Source organism: Sapajus apella, unplaced genomic scaffold (assembly GCF_009761245.1).
Source record: "Sapajus apella isolate SASKATOON/1434 unplaced genomic scaffold, GSC_monkey_1.0 scaffold1, whole genome shotgun sequence".
Classification (NCBI taxonomy): Eukaryota; Metazoa; Chordata; class Mammalia; order Primates; family Cebidae; genus Sapajus; species Sapajus apella.
In genome coordinates, this window is record NW_022436941.1 from 14,667,411 (window position 1) to 14,671,530 (window position 4,120).

A 4,120-nucleotide genomic window follows, 5' to 3' on the forward strand; every position below is an offset into this window, starting at 1 on the left:
ATCGCCTAGGTTTTCTTCTAGGGTTTTTATGGTGATAGGTCTTATATTTAAATCTTTAATCCATCTGGAGTTAATTTTTGTATAAGGTGTAAGGGAGGGCTCCAATTTCAGCTTTCTGCATATGGCTATCCAGTTTTCCCAACACCATTTATTAAATAGGAAATCCTTTCCCCATTGCTTGTTTTTGTCAGGTTTGTCAACATCAGATGGTTGTAGATATGTTGTGTTGCCTCTGAGGACTCTGTTCTGTTCCATTGGTCTATGTCTCTGTTTTGGTACCAGTACCATGCTGTTTTGATTACTGAAGCCTTATAGTACAGTTTGAAGTCAGGTAGCGTGATGCCTTCAGCTTTTTTTTTTTTTTTTTTTTTTTTTCTCCTTAGGATTGTTTGGCTATTATAGGCATGAGTCACCACTCCTGGCCTTTTTTTATTTTTATATTTTGTTTTTTGAGATGGAGTCTCGTTCTGTCACTCACGCTAGTGGCATGATCTCAACTCACTGCAACCTCTGTCTCCTGGGTTCATGCACTTTTATTGCCTCAGGCTCCCAAGGAGCTGAGATTACAGGTGCCTGCTGCCACATCCAGCTAATTTTTGTATTTTTAGTAGAGATGAGGTTTTGCCATGTTGACCAGGCTGGTCTCAAACTCCTGACCTCAGTTAATCCACCCATCTCAGCCTCCCAAAGTGCTGGGATTACAGGCATTAGCCACCATGCCTGTCCTTATTAATATTCTTGAATTAGCAAAATGATAGTAATGGAGTACAGACTAGTGGGTTACCAGGGATAAAGGAGGAGGAAGTGGGAGGGAAGTGTGTGTGGCTATAAAAGTAGACCATGTGGCATCTTTTTGGTGATGGGAATGTGCTATATTTTGATGCATCCTTATCAATAGCCTGGTTGTGATATTGTAAAAGATGTTCTCATTGTGGTTATCTCTGTATTATCCTGTATGTGAACCTATAATTATCTTTAATAAAAAAGTTTAAATGATAGGGGTGAAATAAAGAATGAAAAAATTTGTTGCTAACAGGCCTACCCTACAAGAAATAAAAGAAAATGACACCAGATGGTAACTCAAATCTACCTAAAGAAATAAAGAGTACATGTGAAGGTCATTATGGAGGTAAATATAAAACGCAGTATGCCTATATACTGTCTTTAAATATAAAAGACAGTATGTCTATATACTGTCTTTTCTCTTAACTGACTTAAATGATGATTAAATAAAACAATAATTAAGTTCTCTATCTTACTGTAATTAAGTTACTATTAGTTTGAAGTAGATTGTGGTAAGTTAAAATGTATATTGTAATTCCTAGAGCAAATACTAAGAAAATAAATACATATCCAGAAGATCAACAAAGGAATTAAAATGGTACACTGAAAAAATATCTATTTAACACAAAAGGAGGAACAAATAAATAAAAAGATGAGACAGATAGAAAACAAATGGCAAAATGCCAAACATAAATCCAATCACATTAATAATCACTTTACATTTAAATAGATTGAAAGTAAAAGGATGAAAAAATACACCATGCAAACAGTAACAATAAAGGTGCTAGGTTGATTATATAATATCAGACAAAATGGGTTTTGAGATGAGAAACATCATTTGAAAGTCATTTCATAATGACAAAAGGGTCAATTTATAAGGAAGATATAATAATTATAAATGATACACACCTAGCAGCAGAGCCCACAATACGTAAAGCAAAAAGTGATACAATAGAAAGAAGAAATAGACTATTCAACATTAATAGAGATTTCAGTACCCATTCTCAGCAATGGAAAGAGCTACTAGACAGAAAATCAGCAAAGCTATCGAAGGCTTGAATAACACTATAACTAACTTGACCTATTTGACGTCCATACAGTGAACCATTCCAAAAATAGCACAATGTGTATTGTCTCAAGTGCATGTAAAACATTCTCTAGACAATATACTATGCCATAAAACAAGCCTCAATAAATTTTAAAAGATTGAAAAAAAAACTCACCCAAGACCCAACAATAAAAAAATAAAATAAAATAAAATAAAAACAAAACTTCCCTCTCAAAATGAATCTGTAAATCAAAATCCTAACATCCATTAAATCATGTAATGCTAAGAAAAAAGAAAGAAGATACAACTGGGGCATACATTCACTCCAGATAAAGCTATTGATAATAATTAGGCCAAGAGTTAACTAACATATGTTAACTCAGAGTAATTGAAGGTAAAATGAAATAGTAACAATATCAAAAAGCAATAAAAACATCAAGCAAAATAGAAAATTCAGAAGAGGCAGAAATAAAAAAACAAGTGCTTAAAAATTATAATCATCAAAATAAAAAAGATATGGTCACAGAGAATTGATCATTTGAGTAATTCACCTAAAACATAATTGTGTTTTGCTATTTTCATTCTCCTATATTGATTGAGAATATCCAGAAATATCTTATTTGTTCTGCTTCTTGTTCATTCATCCATTCTTTCATTCAACAAATATTAATAAGTGTCTGCTGTGGTGGGCAGTTTTTTTAGATACTGGGGATAGAAAGGCAGACAAGACAGATAAGCTGTTGTGGATGTTGCATTCTATTGGAAATGAAACAATAATGTCATTGTGAAATAAGTGACGTAAAAAAAATAGCACTCTCTTCTCCAAGTTTAATATGACTTCTGACTACAGAGAAAACATTCTTGGACGCTTATCTAGATCAGCAAGTCAGGATTTGTCTAATATTACTCAGCAGGGAGGTTCCAAACAGCCCCTGATAGTGAGTGCGGCACAAGACCTGTGCTGGCTATGGGGCTTAAATCATCATGGTAGTTAAAATGCCACTGACCAATAAGTGTTTCTACTTTAGAGAGTATTGACCAGAATTACAGTTATCAAAGCAAGTATAACAAGTAAAAATATAGGACCTAACAGTTGTTTAAAACCATATCAATAAAAGGTGTCCTTAATACCCAGTGCAGATGGAAAATTAATGGAGACAAGAAAATCTGAAGAGGAGGCATAGAAAGACATCAGAGAGAATATTTACTTAGGCTAGATTCCTTTTCCTTTTATTTTCCTCATCTTATTTAAACTGGTAGTCTAAAATAATATATTTCAAGAGCGACTTACATTTCTAGGTTTATTGTATCGTACTGCATATGGAGAATTATTTTCTTACTTTGAACTGTCTCTTGTTCATAAGCCACACAATTTAATGAGCACAGTTGTTATTGTTCTTATAAGCCATAGAGTTTGTCTTAGGGGGAAAATATCTTTTATTTTTAAATATTCTTCAGCTGCATTTACTACCAAACTGTACAAAATAATTTTAAAAGGTCATTAAAAATGTTTGTATCCCAATTTAGCAGTCAAATGAACTTGTTTGAATTAAATTTAAAACTTCCCAAGATTCAAGTCCAAGTCTGACCCCAAATAAATATTGTCTAATTTAATCCTGGAGGTAGTAATTTATACCACATTTACTTTAGAACATGTTGTTTACTTCAATAAACATTCTAATGATAGGCAAAAAAAAAGATTCTAGGATAATGGATTTCCCAACTTAATATTTCCCATCTGCACTTAATGTTTTCCATATGCATGAGTTTGTAAGTCTCTTTCCTGTTCCATCATTAGCAATCAGTACAGCTCTAAAAAGAAATTGTATATCAAGTAAGAAGTAAATTAGCCAATCTCAGGGAAAAGAATGGCTATTAGTTCACATAAAGTTTGAGAGATATCCACTCTAGTGTGAGAAATTCAGCACACAGAGACATCAGTGAGTTCCTGCCATGAACTGATCCTACTCAGTTCCTTTTGAATGGGGGAGTTGCATATCTCAAAGCCCTTAGTTATACCATCTCTAGATCCCATCCTGAGCTGCCTTCACCACTTCCAGCTTTGGTGTTTGCCCAGGTGTGCATGTTCTGTTTTTTTACATAGAAAAGAATCATGAATCAGCTCTTGCCAACTTTCTATGTAAGATGTGGCAATGGAATCATTTTATTTTAATGAAATATCCGCATTCTGTTGGTTCTAATATTTAGCAAAATGTCTTAATTTTTGTCTATCAGTTTCCCCTAACCACCAATTCCCAATTCCCATCCTTCACTTAGGAATTTCCATAA